At 37.7% G+C, this 25,606-nt stretch overlaps 1 protein-coding gene across 2 annotated transcripts in view; it reads right to left on the bottom strand.

The window, feature by feature from the left end:
- LOC138205035 (myosin heavy chain, embryonic smooth muscle isoform) overlaps positions 1-12,531 on the bottom strand; it is a 67,063-nt gene extending 54,532 nt beyond the window's left edge. For both annotated transcript variants that reach the window (XM_069160686.1, XM_069160677.1), the window contains exon 1: positions 12,260-12,531. The gene's annotated coding sequence lies outside the window, so the exon portion shown is untranslated. The remainder of the gene's footprint in view (positions 1-12,259) is intronic.
- Between the last annotated feature and the right edge of the window lie 13,075 nt (positions 12,532-25,606).

Genomic DNA, 25,606 nt, shown 5'->3' on the forward strand with positions numbered 1-25,606 from the left:
GGTGTGGAGGGCTGGGTTTGTAACCTACATATGATATTCTCCTCTCAAGGGCTCGCTCAAAAGAAGTTATAAAACGCCTGTGACGTGTCATTTGTCAGACAGACAGGAAGAGAGGTAGGTAGAATAACACAAAGACATAGGAGGTAGACTTGTAAACAGATAAACATGCAGAGGGAAAGAGGCAATCAGATAGGTATACAGTGAAATAAAACAGTCTTGTGTCCTGTTGAATGCAGAACTGTCCTCACCATAAAAAGAACAGCATTTTGTCTAAAAAAATAATTAATATGTTAATGTTTTTGTGACAAGTGGCCTTTTACAGTCATGGGAATAATAATGACTTTCTTTTCAAAGGACTGGATATAGTTCAAAACAGACACAGGCAGAACATGTGAATTAGATTCTGTTCGCACTAAACTGGTTGACTGCATACATGGATGTGTTACATCAACCTGGCCACGCCCAACTGTTGCTCAGCTTCAATGTTTGTTGTGATTATAGTCCGGAATCTCTGTTCACATTAAGGTTTGCTCAGCCACTCTGAAAGGTGGACCAACAAGTGACCCCTGGGCATGGCCAAGTGTGATGACGTAGAAGTCGTTCCAACAGCAGTGGCAGTAGATGAGTTTCAGTGCACAACATACCGTATATGGTGGTCAATGCTAACTGGTTTAAGGCTGATCCAGTAGTTTAAAAATTAACCCGAGGTCTACTGCCATTAGACTGCAACGACTGGAAACAATCCTCATTAGAGTGTAGCCAGACCCTTATATTCACGCACTGAATCTTGCAATGCTGCACTGAGGATTGTTTCACCACAAGGTTGGAACACCATGCTGGATAGACATGGGTGAATGAAGAAATACATGTATAGCATATCTTTAAGTCTGTGTGACTTGCACCAGAAAGTATACCACGTGCAAAATGCTTGCAAACTCCTTTTAACAATAAAACTGAACTGTATTTTTACCAACAGAACCACTACATGGTAAAATTGACCATGGAGAAGATGATGGATAAGAGAAAGTGATTCATGATACCAAACATTAAACATGAGAGTTACAGAAAGTAGTGAGTAATGGATGTGATGGAGTCTCAGAAAAAACTGAAGAACTGTGAGGTATACTACAGCATTTGTAGGGGTTAAACATGCAGGTGCTTTCATTTTCATGACATAATCAATGTAGCCTCTTATCTAATTATACTGTAGTCCTATTGCAATAACTGAACATGGTTATTTCTTTTAGACCATCTGTAAAAGCCTATGTATGTGGCTTGAATTTAGTAATATTTGGTAATATTGCAGACCTAGGCTGTTTATGGCTCATTATCATCTATTTAGGGTATTTTAGTAATTGATATAACATTATATACTTTATGTAATGAATTTCATTTTACTATAATATCTCACTACTCAAATATGCCCAAAAATGTTTTGAATGAACATAAAGCGACTTCTGACCAGCCCAAACACAGGCAGAGTGAAAAGTCTGCTACTGTATTTTAAATGGTATCGGCGTATGTATGAACCAAATTGCACATGGCATGTCATAATGAAAAATACCCCCAAAATATCATCAAATCATTGACAAAATAGATACGACAGCAATAGCAATTCCTTATTTTGCAATAAGAGTGCATACATTGCAAAACAGTAGTCATTGCAGTCCAACAGACAAGAAGCTTTCAACCTTTTCTAATTAAAAATGGGTTAACTGTTAACAATATAAATACACTAATTTCATGACTTCAGACAATCCTCTTTAAATATAATGCCTTTATACAACAATACAATAATACACGTTTTAGTATTATCAGTGCAGTAACCAGTTGCGTTAGCTAAAACTACCAATTACTTTTTGTGCACAACCCCCATGGTTGACAAGTTAACTTCAACCAATTCAATTTTGTTACCCAAACATAACTAGACCATGTGGTGGCATATCAATCCCACGTGGTGCTTCGTGATGCAGAAGTGCCTGAAAAGACAAAATAATATGGATGCCTTACATCGGGAAACATCCACTTCTGAAGCTAAAAAAAACAATTTCGTGCTACAAAGACTAGGATGCTGTGTTATCCATTCCATATGACATTTAACATGGCATGGAGGTTTGGTGGTAGATGAATGTGTCATTCATTTGATTTGCATACATAAGGACAAAATCATGCACGTGTTCTTATTCCAACCAACAGTTAGAGCTTTGTGGATTTTTTTTATTATCTAAGCATGACCAAGCAGTTTTACTCTTGCAACAATAATTATTTGTTAATCATAATGTCAAATTATGTAAAGTAAATTTCACTCTTTGTTTATTCATTTATGAAACCAACAAAAACACTTAATATTATGAATTAACCATTGAGGCAAAAACCATGCTCATTTTAAGTATTTTACCAACTGCACAGCCATAATGTGTAAAAAAAAAAAAAAGCCAGCAGAGTACAAAGACTTTCATTCAAACTCATTTACTTTCTCATCTCACAGTTCAGTTTCAAAACTAGAACATCGACAAAAACAACAACAACATCAACTCTCCAAGCACTGCAACTCCCACCCAGCACCCAACCAGCCTGCACCCACTCGGCCCTACGATGAGGCTTAATGAGTAATAAGCACTGGGTGACCACAGTCTTGGAGTCAAGCCAACTTTCCCAGATGCCAAATTGAAGCCTGGAGGTACTGCATAATGCAAAACAACACTCATTAAAAACTTGGAAGAAAAAAACACAAGGAGCCGTAAAATGCAAAAATGCACAAAGACGCTTTCCAGGAGAAGCTCTGAAGCAGCTTCTAAATGATGTAGGTGAATAATTAGGACTCTCAGGTGTCCATTAGCGGGAGAAATTACAAGATACAGAAAATGGGCTCCAAAACACACTCATGACCTTAAAACCTAAACCATTTGTCCTGAACATTATGTTAAGGTGGATAATTGAGCTTTGGAAACGGTGAGGAAATGGGAAAAAAAAGTTACATCTTTAGATGCAAAAACAAAATGGGAAGCTTTAGTTATATTATACAGTATGTCAGTTTGTTGCAGTCACAAATTTCAAAAGATGACGAAAACACAAAATTCCTTTTACATTGGAGAAAAGAAATTACAATGACAAAAAATATACGTCAGTAAGTGATAAACTAAATTTTGCTAAACAGCAACCACTGTGGCAGCAACTGACAGTTGCAAGCTAATGGTGCATGCTGACACGCTGTAACAGAAGCACAAGAGAAGAATCCTCAAATCTTAAATGCTGAGATGAGCCAAAATTTGCCATGATAAACTGCTGCTTTTTCCAGATCAGGAAAGGTTGTAATGGCAAAACCTAAGTTTAATGTATGTTTAATTGTTTATCGTTTGTGATATTTCAAGTTACAAATTCTCACGGAAAGATAAACAAAACCTCGATAAAGGTTTTTTCCATACAATCCTTGATCAAAAACTGAGATGTGAATTATGTAAAACCACACTATATAGAGCTTAAAAAAAACATGCCAGAGTTTAACAAGAAGCTCTCGCAGGGTACAATGTTTGCTAGATTGTAATAGTACCATTTGAAACAGGTTTGCATGTGTGTTTGTTACCTTGATACAAGGCTCACACCCTCATTCCTAACATACCTACCATCTCTGTCCTCCTTCCTACTTTCCCATGATTCACTGTTTAGTGGCAGGTTGTGACATCATGTCACATTCAGTTACATGAATATCAAATCTGCCCAATAAAAAAATAATCATGAGAAAATGCTAGCTGCAACAGATCGTGTTTTGAGGTTTATCCTCATCATGCGTCTGTGATAAATCATAGTAGGCGGCACGGTAACACTAAAGTCTACTGTGATGAGCGATAGAAGCCTTAAGCCTATCAGCTTAACATTCTGTTGAGTGATCCCAGGACAATGCTAAGAATTCACTGTACAGTAAAATCCATTCTGTAAAATGACAGCACACTGAGGGCCTACTAACGCTCAGCCTTTTTCAGATGAAAAGGGAAGCACACTGCCAGCATTGACTCCAGCGCCTCACGCTAATGATTTTGAGCTCATTATTTTGTGTGATTCTGTGCTCACACATTCTATGCACATAAGCAAACCATCATAGTTGCAGTTACAGCATGTCAAACTCCAATTCACCAATTGAATTGGTACGTAGAATTCTATCAAGCAACTATCACTTTATTGTGCTCATTTATAGCAAGTGTCATGGTAAAGAAGTTAGCATTCACTACGAGCGACTATGAGCTTTACTTAAATCAGCAATAAACTCTGCCAGTCCAATCATCAATCTAAATGATTAACAACTGCATTATAGTTTTTTCAATGAAAAGTCAAAGGTACAAGGTTTTGTAAAAAAAATATATTTGGGGAGAAAGTTTACCGCGATAAGTTGCATTTTGGCAAGATACAGCGAATCCCTGACCTAAAAATATGTCACATGGGCAGCCAACAGGGTCTACAACTTACATCAGCTTTTAAATTATGTGTCATCCTTGCGGTGTTGGAATGCAACTTAATATATTTACTTAACTGCAGTACAATTTTGAGATACTTGTACTTTGCCTGAGTATTTCACTTATCTTTTACTTTATACTTCAACTCTGCTATTTCAGTTATTTCATGATTTGCCCTCTAGACATCTCATGATTTCATTTCAATAAATGTTAAAAGGATTCAGTATCTCAACAAAAATGAAAGACCAGATGAAAATTCCAAAACTGAAAAACAGATTTGTCTGTCAGAACATTGTTTTTTTCTAATTTCATCTCCCAGTAATCATCTGCTAACTCCTTAGATTTATCTGCCTTACCTGTTTAAAAAACAACAACTTCACTTGCAGCAACTACAATGGTAACATGCAGTTTAGTGATGTTTCACTGTTAATAATCTAACAATGTCATAATATATCAGTCAGGGGGACCAAATCAGGACTTTTACTGTTATACTTTAATTGCCACTACCACAGGAATTAATGAACAGAACAGAAAGACCTTTTAGCAGTTTATGAAAAGTTTCCTCTCTTTTTCATAGTCCATTGTGTTAATGATTGATAGGCATGAGATGCCACTTCAGGGTGTTCCACATACCAGACGACTTGACATTTGCTAATAATGGAAATGACTGTCGTTAACAAAAGGTGGCTTGTTCTAAACCATAGAGGCAGCATAGGCTAAATACTTGAACTGTTTTGAAGTGACAAGTGCGTTCCTGCCTCAAATCATCCAACCGACACCCAGAAATATTAACAGAAGAAATCACTGAGAATGCCCCGCCCACCCAAAAGGCTATATTCAACCATATTTGACCAATGGCAGGAAGCAATTCTAGATTCTTATGTTACATTTTACATATGCCACACCAGTGACCTCTGCATACATCAATCCAGAGATATAACATATCTATTGACAAAATGTGAAGGCAATTTTGTTATTATTTTGCCAATTAATAATTTTGATCACCCAATGTACTTTATTTGACTTATTTTGGGTTTATTATGAATTAGAGGAAAATCCCTTTGAACAAGTGCTTAAAGCTTCATTTGGTCAATCTAAGTGTCTTTAGGAAAATAAATAAGAAATAGTTTTATACAAAGTAAGTATGTTTCCTTTCTAAACTACACAAACAGAAGATATAATGGTTTTCGTGGTACAGGTATCTACTGTATGTCTCAGGCAGGCTGGGGGACATGTGCAATCACTTCTGCAAACATGAAAGGGACAGAGGTGTAGCTTGAGGAATAATAACAGCAAACACAGAGATACTTTTCTCCTTTGAAAACATCCTGACAGCTAACAGACAGACAACACCCTGAACAAAAACTCATCACACAGCCACGGGAGTATGCTGCAATATGACAATACACTCCTCTTTTCATTGTGGGAACATTTCCCCGACTTGTGCACAAATCTGATCCCCTAAATAAGTATCCCCGATTGATAATAATTTACATCAGCAGATCCAACGTATTTACTGTATACATTGACTGTCTGCATTTTAAGTGTCTTTATTTGGTGTATTGAGGAATTACTTTTGGAGATGCTGAACAAAAAAAAGATCAATGAAGTATCGGCAATTTATTTCAACGTGCAACAATAGATAAAATACAGAATTGTGTTTTTATATACCTGTGTGAATATACTGTATATGTACAGCCCCTTGATGAGAGGGTGCAACCTGTCACCATAGTTTTGACATCAAGTGTGTTTGTGAGTGTTGAGATCATCATTGTACTTTTATGACATAGCTAAATGTTGAGGTAATGGAGGTTTCCAAAAACTCACACGAGCACACGCACGCACACACACACACACACACACACACACACACACACACACACACACACACACACACACACACACACACACACACACACACACACACACAAAGAGGAAGTTTTCTAAAAACAATAACATAATTTATCACCTTAATAAAGTTTCTCACACACACATACTTTAGTATAATTTACAATTGTCTCATGCACTTTGAGACTGTTCCAAATGGCGTTGTGAGACGTAGCTCCCCTTACAGGTCTTAGTCACTTTCAATGCTTTGTTTGTGTTGACGCTTTGAGCACCAAATGTTCAAGTTCCCAAAGAGGATGTGAAAAACGATCGGATTTGATGTTTGATTTGGTTTGTTCTAACTTCCATGACAAAAGAAGAAACAAAAAATTATCTGACCATAGTCACCTGAAACCCCTTTCATTCAAAAAGGATTCAGGCCAACATGCAATGTGGGTGTAGAGTAGTCTTAAAAAACACTGATGTTAAACTATCAATCTCTATCTAAAACTTGTCCAATAAAATTTTAAGTAAACCATGTTTATGATTTGTTACGCTTTACAAGAAAAAAAAATTATATTTTAGAGATGTGGATGGAGTATTTAATTTGGCAAATGTACATCTGGTTGACCTTATCATATCCACACAGCTGCTTCTCCAAGCTTTTCCATGGAGAGCCTTACGCATCGTCTCAAGGATAAGACTAATGTAGACCAAAGCTTAACCTGATTCTGATCTTCAACCTAAAAAACAAAAACAGCACTTTCAATTCTTGAAGACCAGAAAAACAGTCTAAGCTTTTAAAAGTGAAAAATTCCATTTGATACTCAAAAACAAAAAACCCTCGTTATAATTGGCCAATGTAAAATACTGTACAAATCAAAGCCTGGACTTTATACAATGGCTGCAGAGAATGTACACAACCTTTACAACAATGGTGATACTTAAAGGTCAAACTATCAGTTAGCAGGTTTATTAGCTTGGACAGCTCATTCCCCCTACCCCTTCCTTACACACTAATCAGTATGTAATCAACAAATATTTGCACCACTGTATGTACTCGGCAACAGCATCACCACTGACAGAGCAGCAGAAAGGGAGAAATTACATTTTAAGCATGTTCTGGGTAAATGTGGTTATATGAAATTGTCTCAATGGATTTCAAATCCCAAAACACACTGCGCCAGAGATTGGTCTACTCCATGAGTCGGGTCGCCCCGCACAAACAGAGCAATATGGTGATGCTCTAGAGTGCCGGGAGGAAATACTAAATTGAAGAAACCAAACAGGCGCTGGTAGAGCAGATGGCCCAACACAAAAGAGCTACCTCATCAAGTTCGGACTCCACCACCTACACCCACTTGCAGGCCACTGGCCACTTCTTCAGGGATAAGGTGGTGCCCATTTTTTTGAAAGGAGGGTCAAAAAGCCATTTATGTGAAAAGAGAGGGACCATCCATAAACCAGGGAGGGGGCCTAAAAGTACATCTTTTATGTATTTTTCAAATATTAAAAACCCTGGCGGGTTTTTAGTATTTCTCTATTTCTGGACTCCTTAGCAAGTTTGTGTGAGAGACTGAGGAGAAAGAAAAAGAGACATACAAAGAGAGAGAGAGAGAGTCGGGTGGGTGTGTGCTGGGCAAAACTGAGAGCAAGTCTATTTTCTCGTTGGTCTGGTTGGTTAACTGCCCAGCCAGAGACAAGGGAAGGAATGTAGTCTCGTTGAAACACATTAAAGAGAGACACAGGGAGAGAGAGAGAGAGAGAGAGAGAGAGAGAGAGAGAGAGAGAGACAGGGAGAGAGAGACAAGCAGAGAGAGAGAGAGGGGGGGAGGTATGAATGAAAATCAAAGGGTTTCAATTTTTGTTTTTGTTGTCAGTCAACACAAACTCTTCTCAGCCAACAGGTACAGATATTTTTGTTAGATTATGAAAAGGTGATTTGAGGAAAGAAAAACCCAAAGGACAACACAGTGGTGTGAAGGAAGCATCAGAAAATAGGCAAAAGGAAGTGAAACGGTTGATCCTATTGAAAGAGAAATGTGAGGATTTGCTGGAAAAATGTAGATGAGGCAAATTATGAGAAAAGACAGAAACCGATTAAGAAAAAATACACATGAGGAGGAGAAGAAAAAAGGAGTAAGAAAGAGATAAAGGGAAATATTTTTTCAAACACTTGCTCAGTGTTGAGTCAGTGACTGCTACAGTACAACTATTTCAAAAACCGGACCAAATCAGTCAATGTCATATGGATAGAGCTTACAGAGCACAATCTAAAGAAAGAGGTGCAGACTTGATTAAAAAGTATTCAAAAAGAGAAAAATAAAAATATATAAAACAAAAATGAGAGTAAAAAATTTGCAAAGAAATAGAATTTCAAATCAAAATAAACTTTGTTTTCTCTAGCTACAAAAATACAACATTTGTATAAAATGGCCCCCGAAATGCTTAACTTTTGCTCTGCAAAAAATTAAATAGATTTACCAAATAAAAGTTCTAAAATCCTATATAAGGGCTCCTGGACACCGAATTCCTGAACGTTACAAGAACATAATGATATGCAGTGCACATATGTAAAAAAAAAAAAAAAAGTGAAAAAAGAGAAGAAGAAAAAAGCACAAAAGTAAGTAAATGAATGAAAAAGAGACCAGCATAGTGAGAATTAAGAGATATATGAGAGTGCACAAAGAGAATGAGAACGTGAGAACAAAAGAGGGAGATAAAGGTAATTAGAGTAGAAAATTATGGAATGTGAGATAAAGAGGAGAAAGGTAGACAGACAGTTAAGAGTCATATGTAGAGATGCTCACAGCTGATATTAAGTCAGCACTCCTAAGCTCAGAAGACACTTAAACATGCATGACTGACTGCTGTTTGCTTTTCAAGTCGGTTTGACAACAGCATCACAACCGTTTATATGCAGAACGCAGCACGAAATCATGGGGACAGTCAGCAGACTCAACACACAACTGCACAAGTCCACCATATGTTCATTGACAATATTAAAAGACATTTGAAGGCAGTGGAACAAGTACTAATGCCACAAAATACTCCAAATCCCACATTCACAATCTTGCTTCTTAAAAGTGTGCAACTATTATTAGCAAAATGCACTTAAAGTATGAAAAGTACTCATTATTAGTACTTATTATGTTTTACTATCATATATGAGGTTTTTTGATTGCTATTACTGTTCACTTAATGTGCATTTTACTGCTGTATTATTTAAGGTTATGCTGATTTGAACTACTGTGTGTTAGTTTAATCTATAGTTTATGCTTCCTATTTTGTTTATGCTTCCTATTTCAAATATTTGTATTGTTTCTGTTCTGTATGAACCACATATCTTGAAACAGTAAAACTTTTCGAGCAAACCAAGTGGGCCTTAAAAAGTGTACTTGTAAGAAATAGGAAAACTTTTCAAGGAACATCCAATCTTTCAGTTTAACAGTAAAATTATAATTTTAAAAAAATCACAAAATTTCAAGATTTGTGGTTTTCACTGGATAAAACAAGTATGAAAACTGTAATCTTAAAAGTAACTAAAGCTGTCAGACAGATGTAGTGGAGTAAATATTTACCTTTAAGATTTGGTGGAGTAGAGTTGTAAAGCTGCATCAAAAGGGAAATACTCCAGTAAAGTACAAATACTTCAAACCTGTACAACAATAAAAATCTATGATTTTAGATGAGGAATGTTGTTGTTTCTGTACCAGATAGTCACTAACTGACACAAAAGAAAAAAGTTAAAGCTAACTTAGTCCTTTATTTATTGTTAATCCTTTGAAAAAGTATTGATTTATGGAGCATTAGAACAGTTTCACCATCTACTTCATATGCCACAACTGACTGGAAATGACATCACATGTATTATTTTACAAAAGGATCAACAAACAGACCTAACCAATGCTCACATTTTCCAAAGAATATAGATAGTGACACTATTTGGAAGCCAACTTGTAAGTCCAAGTTATTTGACTCCTCAGTATTGTTAACTTGGCTTACTGTATTTATTTGTAGTAAAAAATTAAATTAAATCTATTGCCCAACATACTGTTTTATGAAAACAAATACAGGCTTTAACCCTCCCAGAGTAAAAAGGTAGAGTGTGAAAACAGCGTGGCCTGTTATTATTGTTATTTTGCTCATTAATAATTAAGTAATGTGACAGTATACCTCCATGTGGAGCCGGTGTAAGTGGCATTACCAGCTGAAATATCGACCCAGCTGAATTACATCTCCTCTCTGCTGCTCTCTTATCAGAGTGCAGAGTACAGTGAGACTCGCCCTTTGACTGAGAGCATTTGGAGAAAACTCAAAACAAAACAGATTTTATCAGCAAGAAGAAACAGGAGTTTCATTGTCCTTGGCTGCAACATGCTTATGCAAAGATTTTCTCAGTTTCAGGTAGATATAGCTTAAAGCTAAGATTTTAGCTCAACACTTTTTTCTCCCTGCTGTTGTTCGTGAAAATTGTTGCATAGTTAAGCTTGTTTGTATAATGTTGTAAGGTTCTGTTGTAAGGACTTTACTATGTTTAGTGTTCTGAAATAAGTTGTGTTGTAATTTGGCGCTCTATAAGAAAATGAACAGAATGCTTTGCACACTATGCAAATTGTAGTTCTATGGTGCTTTACCGCATTTCATTTTCATGGAATTTATACTATAAACTACTCATGCTAGACTATATTTTTTTTACCCAGAATTTGTTTATGGGTATATGGCCATAAGCAAGGGGACATAAAAGGCATTAGATCCATATTCCAAGAGACGGTATGCCATTCTGAAATCATGTTCGTGTCACAGCTTTGACCCTTTAAAGGAAAGAAGATTCTCCAAAAGATTTACTAGTTTATCCCAAATGTATTGCATATGGTTAAGGTTGGAGGGCTGTGTTCTTCCACACTGGAGTCGGAAATGTTGGCACAGAGTTAAAAGCACACTAGTTTCTAAAAATGTATATAGTTGCATTTCTTTTCACCAGGAGTAGGAGTAGTAAACAATAAAAAAAAAAACATGGACAGAGATGTCCACATACTTTTGACTACAAGCACGTGGTAAGTTAACATTGACTATGTTAAGCTGGAGGATTCATACTGACATAAACTGTGAACTTACTCCACGTAAGTTACTTAGTGTGTAATGACTCAACATTGATATTAGAGTCAAAATATTCCCATGTAACTTAAAAATGATCAATTGATGCACACTCTGAAATTATAGTAAATTGTGTTGTTTTTTTTACTTTTTAAAATATCCTTTTGTCCACACTCCTATTGCCATGATTTCAAGTTCACATTCACATTCACTGCAATTGTCATATGCACTGTGCATGCCAGTGCAATGGAAAGCTTGTGCACAATGTCACAAATTCAACCACATACATTCACTGAGGGCAGCCGGGTTCACTGATTTATGGTGACATTATCAAACTTAACTGTACTTGTAACTGGTTTAAAAGAATGTAGTTACAGCAATTTATATATTACTAACTTAAATCAAACCATAGAGTTCTTTTATCTCCATCCATTTGTTTTTATCATAGTTTGATACTATCTTCTGTCTGTCTGTATAAGGCTTTGGCTTAATTGATAATATCAACTCCATATGATAGGGAGAGTATTCAAAGTAACTTTTGTTTGTAGGCTATACAAACACTTTATATTTGCTTGTAACTCCGTTTGGGACAATCTACAAAACATGTAAGTGTGGCGACCTTCATTCCGGGTCCCATACCGTTTCGCATTTCTTCGTTTTACGTACAGCAGATGGGCTATCTGTTCAGCAGCTGTATCTCTAAAAACATTTCAGCATGAATAAAGTCACTTTCCTGAACAGCAGGTTCAGGAAACTTGTCGTGAACTTTCTGAAGTAGCAACACTATAAGTGAAAGCAGAGCAAGATTTCTGCCTCGAAGTGTCAACAACAGCAATGAAAAGGCGCAGCAGTCGGGTTAAAATTCAACAAGTGTTCCAGCTTCTTACCTATTAGTGCTCCCTCTCTGCAATGCTCTTCGGCCGACTGTGAGGCTGCTGCTGCTCCTGTCTGAGAGAAGTTTGCCGTGTGGGTGGGTAAAGGCTACACCTGCAGCACACCGGAGTCGTGCTTAATGAGCGCGCGCACGGCCATTTGACGCATACAGAATGCTTGTCACTTTACCTGGGGGAGGAAGGAGGAAGGACGTATGATGTGAGCAAGCTAAAAGTTACATTCTTTGGCTGAATTCCACGGAGAAAGTTCTAAGAAGCATGTGAACTCTCTCCCTCTGCCTCTCCGTGAAACCATTTTTGGATATCTAGTGCAGCAGTTTCTCACCATCATGCAACAATTTTAACCATTTCAGGAATGTCAACCGCCCTTGAGCCAAATTGGTTTCCATGCTGTCCCCTCTGATGTTAATCTTTATTCTCTCTCTCTCTCTCTCTCTCTCTCTCTCTCTCTCTCTCTCTATCTATCTAGGTTTAATGTAAATGCAGCAAAAACAAAACTAATATCTCAAGGAAATGAATCAACGCAATAATAGAAAATGTTTATTATATTGCAGCATTTATTTAGGTGTATTTTCAAAGTAGCAAATACATTAGTGGAAAAAGAGGTTTAAGTTACTTTCTTTTATTAGGTAGATTACAGTTTAGTTCAAACATCCAAATGAAGCAGCAATTAGCAAAACATTTTTGAGCAGAGGGACACTTTTGTCATTAAACAATACAATGTTTACTGGGATATCTGAGCATATAGATTTAAACTTTGATCAACACCTAATATTGGTGAGGAAAGTCTTCTAAGACACCAGACTGTGATTGGTATTTTCTTGTCAGTTTTGTCAAAATCAAAGTGGCAAAATAGCACCCAATGGTGACTCAGACCATGGTTTGGACCAAACAACCAAAATGTGGTCCGACCAAAGAAGGTGGTCTTGGGCCAGATCAAAATGAGCAATGCTTCAGTTCGTTTGCAGTGTCAAAACACTATTTGGACGGTTTGGACTTTCATACCATTACAGTAAATTGTAGCAGCGTATCATCGCTCTATAAACAATAGTAGAAGAAAAATCAATAGAAAAGAAGCAAAACTGAGCTGTTGTTGCACATGGGGACAATGTCAAGTAGTGACGTAAGTATGTTATATGTCAATGCTAAGTTCTACAGTGCGCTCGAAAATAGCAATAACAAACCAAAATGAACCAGATCAAATGTATTCAATATATCAAAATCATGAACTTTGGTTCAGACCCTGACCTACACAGGTGTGAAAATGCACCTTAATGGCACACCTGTACGTAGACAGACTCCTGTATAGTTGAGAGGACTTGACTGTTGCTTAAGCAGCCGCTGGTTGCTGGAGGTGTCAGACTGATTGCTGAGCCGCTTTCTGTTGGGCAACACAGGCAACCACACCTCACATTCCTCTGAGGTGGAGCTCGGAACACACCCATTAGCAGGTTTAACCATGGAGTCACATATACATGCATGCAAACAGTAATGAGTAATACTGTGTTCACATATTTTTCCCTGTAAAAGCAACGTGTCGTGACAACCTGTTTGTGCAAAGTCTTCAATGAATATTTTTTAATATACTGTAGTAATTCTATCTGTCTGTCTGTCTCAGTATTAGGCTGTAGGAAGGTTGTAGAAAAGAGGGAACTGATAATTTACAGCACGTGACACTTTATCATGTACAAACCAATGCACATGCCTGCTCATGAGCTTGATAGGTGACAATTCGGAAAGAAACATGACAGCCATATACTCAGAGAAAATATCAATGTTTCTATGGATATTATAACACCTTCACATAAATCTAGTCAGAACACATTTCAGTCTGAGAGTTGTATGTTCATCCTCAGAAATAATGCTTAAACAATCAGATGGCTGATTCTTTAGAGGCAGAAATAGCCATTTGCAGATGCCTTGAAATAAAATGCCTTTTTAACTTTTAAAATTATAATGATTATCAGAAATGTGTATTTTTTTGAAAGAAAAGTGTATAACTTGTAAGAACAAGAAAAAAAGATGAAAACAAAACAATATGAATCCTCTCTAGTTAGTTAAGGCTAGCTTAGTCTTGTGAATTTGTTACACCACCTAAATGCAGAAAAGTAACACAGAGTATGGCAAGATACTAACTAGATGCATATTAGATTGTCCAAACATACAGTTTCTGATTTTATCAAATTACTGTACTATTCCGTTTGTGTAATAATCAGCCTTTAAAACCATTATCTTCAGTATGTTAGGAAAGCATGTGTCTTGCTGAAGTGTCCTTCAGCAAGAGGCAGTTTGTCATACTCAGTCATCCTACCAGTACCTGTGGTTCAACACGATTCAATTTGCCACCAGAGAACTAACTGGAAAATTTGTAACTTTAAATTCAAGATAATTCTCTCATTTAGGAAAATCTTTTTTTGTTTTTGTTATCTCACATTATTTTTTTTTTATTTATGTAGTAAACATGATGTTTGATGCTGAACACCTGATCTAATAAAACCAAGCTGTGCAAAAAACTAAATAAACAAACAAGAAAAACTTCCCAATCATACTGAAAAAAGTCTTTTGATCATTATTTCCATTCGGATGATACTGTCAGGCAGTGTGTGAAGAAACTATGTTTCCAACCTGTAAGCAATGAGATTAAATGGGAAAACTGAATGTAAAGATTCATTTAAACATTAATCATCATCTCAAATGTCAACTCTGTGACCTCGCAGCCTTGTGCTGGAAGAAGTACTCTGATCTTTTACCTTAGTAAAAGTAACAATACCACGATAAATAATTTTTTATATAATAATAAAAAAAATCCTGCATTCAAAATTTGACTCACGTAAAAGTACATAAGTACTTTCATTACTCAAAGTAACAAAAGTAAAAGTACTCAATGTGAAATGGTCCAATTTATAGTGTTATTATTGAACATATTTAAATTATATGTCCATGTAATATATTATAAATATATATATTTTTTATTATTATAAATATGCAATATTGCTTTACTGACAAGTACATGTGATCAGGGCTATAGTAAAGCTAATTTCAACACATGTTGATTTGTCTAATCTACATAATTAATTTATATATAATAAACTGATGATATGTTTTATGTATGACATATGCATCTGAAAAGTAACTATTAAGTACAGCTGTGAAATAAATGTAGGGAAGTAAAAAGTTGATTTCCCTCTGAAACATAGTGGAAGTATTAAGTTGCAGAAAATGTAAATACTCGAGTAAAGCATTTGTATTTCCTAATTGTATTTAAGTACAGTACTTGAGTAAAAGTACTTGGCTACATTCCACCTTAGCCTCGGCCAGCGGAGAGCTGTACAGTATGTTGTGTCACTTGGTTGTTCAGGGTGTGACTGCAGTTCAATGAAACATGCTGCAAACGGGAGCGTCTTGGTGAGACAACCTTTACTCATACACTGATAACTCACACTTAACTTACATAAGAAATTTGAGATGATTACTCCCTCAATTATGCAGCTAAACTATAAGTCAGCATTATTCTCAATATCTGTCTTTTTTCTTTTTAATTGCACTTATGTACAGTGGGTACGGAAAGTATTCAGACCCCTTTAAATTTTTCACTCTTTGTTTCATTGCAGCCATTTGCTAAAATCAAAAAAGTTCATTTTATTTCTCATTAATGTACACTCAGCACCCCATCTTGACAGAAAAAAACAGAAATGTAGAAATTTGTGCAAATTTATTAAAAAAGAAAAACTGAAATATCACATGGTCATAAGTATTCAGACCCTTTGCTCAGTATTGAGTAGAACAGGGGTGGCCAACCAGTCAGAGACTAAGAGCCACATTTTTTACTGTGTTACCGCAAAGAGCCACATCATACACATGGGCAGTCATGAACATCACCCCATCCCTTCCTCACACACACACACACAGACCTCTGCTCAGCCAGATTTATTGTAAATGTCACACACCAACATGATAATGACAGAAATGGACTCTTACAGTACTAAGACCACAGGCCAGTCATTTTCAACAATGAACATTGTGTGAACTGTCTCACACACACAAACTCTCAGATTACACCAAGTCCACAAACAAAAATATAATAATTTACAATAGCGTTTTTCACTTACTATGCATGTTGCTTAGTGCGACTTCTGGCATTCCTTGCCTTGAACAATCCTCCTCAAATCTGGCTTGTATTCTGTTGTTGCCACTCGAAGCAATTCTTTCACACGGGTGTCAGTCAGAACAGATCGATGCTTTGATTTCACGTGTTTCAGGGTAGAAAACACAGACTCGCAGACGTATGTTGACCCAAACATTGACAGTATCTTAAGCGCAGCCCGTTTGACATTGGGGTATTTTTCCATTGGCACACTTTTCCAGAACTCAATGGTCCCTTCCCTTAAAGCAGGTTTCAGTTGGTCCTCCTCACAAAGATCGATCATCTCCAACTCAGCCGCAGCCTCATCTGTGACTAGCGGGGCTTTCAAACAGTCCGTCTCCACATTAAATGGGTCGACGAGGAACGTAATCTGTGGCCTTTTCAGTTGTAGATCACGGAACCGGGTCACAAAGCTTTCGTGCAGGTTTTCAACCAGTGTTGCATATCTGGCTCTTTGCTTATGCAGGGCGGCGCTGGTGACTTGCCCGCTGGCTTTTAGCAGAGTGGGAAAATGCGTTAAATCTCCCTTTTGAATATGCGCCTTGAACAGCTTCAGTTTGTTGACAAACGCAAACACACTTTGCACCAGGTCAGGCAATATTTTTAACTTACCCCGCAGGGTCAGGTTCAGTCTGTCCAAGTGACACAGCATGTCGACCAAAAAGGCCAGATCCATAATCCACTCGACGTCCGAGAAACTGTATCTGCTTTTCTGCCTGACTTTTCAAAGTGTCCAACTTGTGCTTGTGAAGTTCAGTCCCTTTTGGAAATTCCTGGTCGATGTTAGCATGGAGTGAGCTGTAGTGGCGCTGAAGATTTGAAGCTTTGAAATGCGCTAATGACGCCTGACATATCAGGCAGAATGGCTTGCCATTACGTTCAACAAAAAAATATAAACTCTCCTACTCTGTTAAAAACGTCCTGTGTTCATCTTCATATTTTCGTTTTGCTGTGCATTTTTTCCCTGCCATTTTGAGAGCGAACTGGACACTAATTGTTTACTCAAATGATCTTGCCCCTACTGGGAAACTTTGCGGTATTTTCATCTCACGCACATGCGCGTTTGACGAAAATACCGTATTGAACTCAAGCGAAGCGAACACGCACATTAAAACCACAAACATTACCTCCAAGAGACTTACAACTCAATGTAATATTCTGTATATCCCAATTTTTTTGGAGTGGTAATCCTGTCCTACCTCTCTGTCTAAAGTATTTTGCAAAATCAATAAAAAGATTTTAAAAGAAAAAAAAAAAAAAACACAAACACAAACTTTGATATGAACGTAAGAGCCGCATGAAACCAGGCAAAGAGCCGCATGCGGCTCGGGAGCCGCGGGTTGGCCAGGCCTGGAGTAGAAGCAGTAGAGCTAGTACAGCCATGAGTCTTCTTGGGAATGATGCAACAAGCTTTTCACACCTGGATTTGGGGATCCTCTGCCTTTCTTCCTTGCAGATCCTCTTCAGTTCCGTCAGGTTGGATGGTGAACGTTGGTGGACAGCCATTTTCAGGTCTCTCCAGAGATGCTCAATTGGGTTTAGGTCAGGGCTCTGGCTGGGCCAGTCAAGAATGGTCACAGAGTTGTTCCGAAGACACTCCTTTGTTATTTTAGCTGTGTGCTTAGGGTCATTGTCTTGTTGGAAGGTGAACCTTCGGCCCAGTCTGAGGTCCAGAGCACTCTGGCAGAGGTTTTCTTCCAGGATATCTCTGTACTTGGCCGCATTCATCTTTCCTTCAATTGCAACCAGTCGTCCTGTCCCTGCAGCTGAAAAACACCCCCATAGCATGATGCTGCCACCACCATGTTTCACTGTTGGGATTGTATTGGGCAGGTGATGAGCAGTGCCTGGTTTTCTCCACACATACCGCTTAGAATTAACGCCAAAAAGTTCAATCTTGGTCACATCAGACCAGAGAATCTTATTTCTCATAGTCTGGGAGTCCTTCATGTGTTTTTTGGCAAACTCTATGCGGGCTTTCATATGTCTTGCACTGAGGAGAGGCTTCCGTCGGGCCACTCTGCCATAAAGCCCCGACTGGTGGAGGGCTGCAGTGACAGTTGACTTTGTGGAACTTTCGCCCATCTCCCTACTGCATCTCTGGACCTCAGCCACAGTGATCTTTGGGTTCTTCTTTACCTCTCTCACCAAGGCTCTTCTCCCACCATTGCTCAGTTTGGCTGGACGGCCAGGTCTAGGAAGAGTTCTGGTCGTCCCAAACTTCTTCCATTTAAGGATTATGGAGGCCACTGTGCTCTTAGGAACCTTGAGTGCTGCAGAAATTATTTTGTAACCTTGGCCAGATCTGTGCCTTGCCACAATTCTGTCTCTGAGCTCCTTGGACAGTTCCTTCGACCTCATGATTCTCATTTGCTCTGACATGCACTGTGAGCTGTAAGGTCTTATGTAGACAGGTGTGTGCCTTTCCTAATCAAGTCCAATCAGTTTAATTAAACACAGCTGGACTCCAATGAAGGAGTAGAACCATCTCAAGGAGGATCAGAAGAAATGGACAGCATGTGAGTTAAATATGAGTGTCACAGCAAAGGGTCTGAATACTTATGACCATGTGATATTTCAGTTTTTCTTTTTTAATAAATTTGCACAAATTTCTACATTTCTGTTTTTTTCTGTCAAATGGGGTGCTGAGTGTACATTAATGAGAAATAAAATGAACTTTTTTGATTTTAGCAAATGGCTGCAATGAAACAAAGAGTGAAAAATTTAAAGGGGTCTGAATACTTTCCGTACCCACTGTATAGTCTTTTTTACCCCTTTGTTTAAGTTTTATGCTCTTTTATTGTGCATGGTACAATATATCAATAAAAGCTCTCATTCCATTTTGTTGTGAAAATAAATACATTTAAAAAGATTGAATGTCATTGTTTTTTTTAATTCTCTGTGTAAGAAAACAAGAGTAAAGGGGCAAATAAACTTCATCAGGAATGCTTGCTGGATGGTGTAAGACCTTCAGAAACCCCATTCATAAACACTTTTGATTTTTGACACAGTTGGACAACACATTAACCCACAGTGATGGAAAAGGTATTCATTCCTTTACTTAAGTAAATGTACAAATACAAAAATGCAAAAATACTCTTTTACAAGTTAAATTGCTACATGAAAAACCCTACTTAAGTACACACAAAAAAATTTCCCCTCGGGGATTAATAAAGTATATACCTACCTACCTACCTACCTACCATAAGAATTAGTAGCAAATGTAGTTACAGTATAAAAGAAAAGTTCCTGGTTTGGTCCCTGTGATTATATGACATCTTTAGATTATTAATAGTAATGCATCAGAATCAGAATTGCTGATTCTGTGTGCAAGCAGCACGTTACTGTTGTAGCTGCCCCAGGTGGATCAAATTGAAATACATCAAAATTAGTACATCAAAATTCTACTAAATAACAGTGCTGGAGTAAATGTATTAAGTTACTTTTCATCTCTAAGGACCGGCTGTATGTTTCTGTAGCCACAGAAACATACAGCCAAAAGCTCACATTAGCATACTAACATGCTTAAAGTGATAATGCTTGCATGTTTAGCAGGTATAATGTTTACCATGTTCTCCCTGTTGGCAATAGGTTGTAAACATGCAAACATTTGTTGACTAACACTGAACATAAAGTACGGATGAGGCTGATGCGATTAGTTTTGCAGTTGTTTGGCCATGAACAAAAGCGAAAGTTAGATGAGGTGATGGTACTAGATAACAAGCTATAGTTTCAAAACCAAAAATCCAATAGCCATTAAGACATTTCAATAAAGAACTGAGAAGTCAACCTCATGGTGGCACTAGAGGAAAAGTCAAATGATTACCAAAGTCATTAGAATACATTGCTAAAGGAACCATGAGTGTTTGTATCAAATATCACAGCATAAGTCAAAATCTTAATGTGCTGGCAATCCTAAAAGAAAAGTCAGGTTATTGCCAAAGTTGGTGGGATTCATCCTCTGAGGAAAATACAAATCTTAACCAGATTCCATAGCAATCCATGATGTAATTTTCAAGATATTTAAGTATGGACTAAAGTAGTCATAGCATGCCATGAGCGTGTCTAAAAATATTCAAACTGAAACCAACCCCTCTCTCTCTCTCTCTCTCTCTCTCTCTCTCTCTCTCTCTCTCTCTCTCTCTGGAGGGATTTTCTGCCTTCACCCTTCATTTAACCAGGTGGCTCATATTTACATCAAAAGATCATAATCCTGCAACTAACATCAAGACTTACTAAAGAGTACACTCAGCAATGTACAGTGACAAAAATGCTATCATAAACAAATAATAGTGTAAAAAAAGATGGTTTGGTCTGGGTTTATTCTTATCTGACTGTGAGTTCACTGAAAACTTTAAGTAGAGGCATAATGCGCTTGTAAAGGTCACATAGATAGAGCCGATACATTAGGTTTATAGCCGAGGCCATTGTGTTTGTGGTCCAGTTTTTTTTTTTTTCACCAACAGCACTGTTACTGCTACAGCCAAACTATTACTAATACTACCGAATTTACAGCTGCTTATTCTGGTACTGGTACATCTGCTATTTTGTATTTCTTCTATTTCCCTCTTATTTCTAAGTTCCACAATAACAACAGTGTAGATCTTCTGCTCGAACCAGACACCTCATACCTCATGTAAAAACCGGAGACCAGCCTCTCCTACAATCAACACTGATTTCCTGTAACCACGACCCGAATCTTTCACAAGGTAGCTTTATTTGCCTGAACTTAACCATGTTGTCAGTGCAATCTAAACAGCAATGTAGCCAATAGGTAACTTCAGTGCCAGTTCTATAATTTTCTGATGTGACCAAGCGGCAAATAACAGTGACGACAGTGAATGGCCTTTATGAAGCCTTGAGTATGGATTTTGGCCCATGCCATCTTGCTAGTCCTGAGCGGTTTGGAGTCGGCAGTGGCCACATTTGAACAAGCTACGGGGAGCAAGCGGGAGATCCGACTGTATACCTGCCGATACTATGTCCCGCCCACCGATAGCTGATTGCATCACAGGCCTTTCAATCGAACAAACACGCCCCTAAAAAGATTTTGAAGCCTATTTTCAAATTAATACTTATTTTCAGATGGACAGACAGAAAACTAATAAGAAGGAGCGCCTTTAGCTAGCAAAACCAAATGGAGACTATTCTGTCCTCAGAGTAGGTGTCAGACCACACTTCGACAGATAGCGAACATACTGTTGTATAGAGAGTCAGACGAAGAAGTAAAGTTGAATGGACGTTTACTGTTTGTTTTCCTCTTCTCCTGTACAACAATCTTTTTTGTAAAACTTAAATAAGGACAAAATAAATCACTCAATCAGTATGTATGTCAAAATAAAATTACATATCTTTTCTGATGTACCACACAGAATAAAACACTGTGCTAAATTACCTTCCTTTTCAACAAACAAGGCATGGCTTGATAATTAACATTTTTGCTGAGTCATCACAATACTTTACCTTAACTTAGATGCTAAAAAAATACTAGCTCCATAAAAACGTCCCTCTTTATGTTAAAGTTCTATGTAAACATTCAATAAGCAGTACAATTCAGCACACATGATATTTTGGTACTCACAAGCATTGCTTCTCAAGGCACTCAAGGTAAGAAAGGCAGAGGATGAGCTGCCCACATGTGATCCCTCACCTCTGCTGTGCGCTGGAATCATTGCTCTGGCCACGTCATGTGACCCTATTGGCCAATGAATGAAGAGAAGACTTCTACTGCTAAAACTAACTGCAATAACACATGCAACCACCAGGGGGATAAATTAAAATAATCTAAACATCAACCCAACAGATAGAACAGAGACATTTTATTGACTGAGAACTGTATGAGGCTAGTTGAATCGGTGTCTGTGGAGCTCGATGCTTTTTGGAGCCAACCTCTAGTGGTACTTGGTAGTATTGCATCTTACTACTTACTACTGGCACTACTAGTTTTGTGTAATATTTATGCTGTGTTGATTAGATTGAGTTGTCATAGCATTTATACTGTCCTTGCACTGGACAGTTATTGAGGAGTTAATACATTCATTAATTTGTATGAATATAATTTGCCATTTTTCAGAATAACAACACTTTTTGACGGGTGACTGTCACAATGTATGTGTTAAAATGAACATTTTGAAAATTTGATAAACTCACTTTAGCCCAAACAAGACAAGCAAAGAAACAGAAATTATCTATGATGAAATCATCAACATACTGGAAAACATCCACCTGCCACACCTGATGATTTGTCATAGAAAATCTTGCAACTCTGCCAGGTCAAGATGGAAAACATTTTTTCGACAGAAACCTGCTCAGTGTTTATGAGGGAGATGATGTCATATATCCACTCCAAAGTGTTTTACTGGTTTTTTTTCCCCCTCCTTAAAAACAGAAATAACGTGTAATGCCTTACTATAAATCTAGTTTTCTATCTTCCAACTCAATGACTTGAAATTTCTCAAAGCCAAGTCAAAGTTGAAATACTGCAGAGCCGGGAAGAATGAAATTAAACTGTAATTCCACATTCTCATGTTTTAAAATCCATCCATTATCTATTAGCTTTATACTGAACAGGGTCACGGGGGTGCTGGAGCCTATCCCAGCTCACTTTGGGCAAAGGCAGGGTACACCCTGGACAGATTGCCAGTCCATCACAGGACCAACACATAGAGACAGATGGAAACAAAGACCATTCACACTCTCATTCACACCTAAGGGCAATTTGTATAACCACCAATTAACTTGAGGTGCGTGTTTTTGGATGGTGGGAGGCAGCTGGAGTACCCGGAGAGAACCCACGCAGGCACAGGGAGAACATGCAAAGTCTGCACAGGAAGGCCCAGGCCTGGATTTGAAACCAGGACCTCTTCAATGTGAGGCAACAATGTTAACCACTGCACCACTGTGCCGCCCCCATTTTTAGTCCATCTACAAAATGGCAAATTATCCCTTTAATGGTCTCAAAGCACTTCACACGGTTATATAAACCGTCTGTGCGGTAGCTCAGTGACGTACTGAAGCTAACTTTTAGCCCCGCCTAAAAAAAACCTGAGCTGAAGACGGATGAGAAACTGTTTAACAGTCTAACTCCACATTTCAGTGCGACAAAGTTTTCAAACTTTGCAAATGCTTTCAGCAACTCATTTCACACGTATATAATGTATTGAGAAGCAAATATTGGAATTTGCTTTACAGCATCTTTAAGCAAAAATATAAAAATTTACAAATCTGTATAGTGATACATTCTAGTTTTGCTGTAGTGCCACCTACTAGTAGGCAACTACTTTTGCAAAATTGCTTAGGTTTACACAAGACTTCTCATCGAAACGTGTGTAAGACAACAAATGCATATTGTTCTTTTTGATAAAAAGTCAAGGTCTTCCACTCCCAACTGCACTCAGTCAGAAAACTTCAAATTATGTTGTGCCCTCTTTTTTCAGCTAAAGCTAAATATTCCATTTTGATACCCAATACAACATTTGGCAATTTAAATCAGATTCTGGATTAGTTTTGGATGCATTCAGGTACTATGGCACTGACTTTCTTTTCTCAAGCAACAAACTCAGCTTTATACTTGTCCTTCTAACACTCAGTGCTGCATTTGATACAGTTGATTAAAAGATTTAATTGCAGAGATTGGAGCATGCCATTAGGAATAAAAGAACTGCACTCAGCTGTTTCAAATCATATCTGTCAGACAGATAACAATTTGATTATGTCAACAATGAAAGAGAAGTTAGTCATGAGTTCCACAAGGTTCAGTGCTAGGCCTGATACTTTTCACTTTATACATGCTGCCCTAGGTGATATCATAAGGAAACACTGCATAAACTACCATTGTTATGCAGAAAGAGATATAGCTGCGTGTCATACGCCGCTATATCTCTTTATGAAACCAGACAAAACAAAACAGTAAAACTAAAAGGACTGAATGACATTTTTGACAATTTTTTTACTTCTAAACTGAGACAAAACTGGATTAATGTATTTGGCTCTAAACACCTAAGAAATTGTTTCTACAATCATTTAGTTACTCTGGATGACATTGTCTTAGCCTCTTATTGGATTTGTTCTGTAATTCACATGTAAAGCAAGTCTCAAGGACTGCTTTCTTTCATCTGCGTAATGTTAATAAAATCAGGAACAAGCTGTATCAGCACAAAGCAGAAAAGCCATAATCCACAAAAGCATTTGTTAATTTCAGGCTAGATAATGTAATTCTTCGTTGTCAGAATGTCCAAATTATTTATTAAAAAGCCTGCAATTGATCAAAAATGCTGCAGTGAGAGGTTGCAATTTTGTCAGATTTAGGCACCAAAACTACTTGGTTAGGGCTTGGAGGAAAATATCATAGTTGAGGCTAAAGTATTACAGTAAATTACAGAATAAATTTCTTGATTTTGTCTATATCGCCCAACCATAGTTAAGATAAGTAATTTGAGAAGTAAACACCGTCTTATTCCTATGCTTGTTCCATCCAACCAACCCCAATCTCCTCCATATACTTGCCATTATTCACAGTCAAATGACCACCTCTGAACCAGATGATCACCCTGGAAATTAAATCTGGCTCAGTTTTGATACATCAGTACACTGATTTGTTAAATCTTCTAGAGGCTTTGGCCCTGTTATGGAAACACAATATTCTTAAAGAATGTTTACACCTGGCACGTAGGAGACCCTGGTGTGACTGCTGCCTGTGAAAAAGCTACTTCACTGTAATGTTTTGGACCTATTTCAAGTGGTCCTAAACTTCTTCCGCACTTTGTTGACTAATATCTAAACTACTTTCCCTTCAGCAGCAGGTAAACTGACGTCAGTCTCTTTTCCTCGCAGGCATTAACAGATGAAACCATGTTGATGAGTAACAACAAAAGCATCATCCGGAGCTGAAAAGACACTTTATTGCAAAAGGCTCCGAAGGCAATCACTTCAACTGAGCAACCGTCTCCTTTAAACTTATGACGTGATGTGGACTCTGTCTGGGCCTGTTACAGCAGGCTGGTAACATAAGGCCTGTAAACACAAAAGATTAGTGTCAAGTCGGGACTTCATATACTCTGTGAATTAAACAGACAGATCATCGTCATAGTCACAAGAGTCTCTCCAGTTTATGCCATTAGATTTCAAGGACGCATGAACCCCTATAGAAAAACTGCACTGACAGAGGGAGAGTCCAGCATAAAGCAGGTACAAATAGC

This window comes from Embiotoca jacksoni, unplaced genomic scaffold (genome assembly GCF_022577435.1).
Source record: "Embiotoca jacksoni isolate LCO1_2020_lvr unplaced genomic scaffold, fEmbJac1.0.p SCAF_10, whole genome shotgun sequence".
Lineage (NCBI taxonomy): Eukaryota > Metazoa > Chordata > Actinopteri > Embiotocidae > Embiotoca > Embiotoca jacksoni.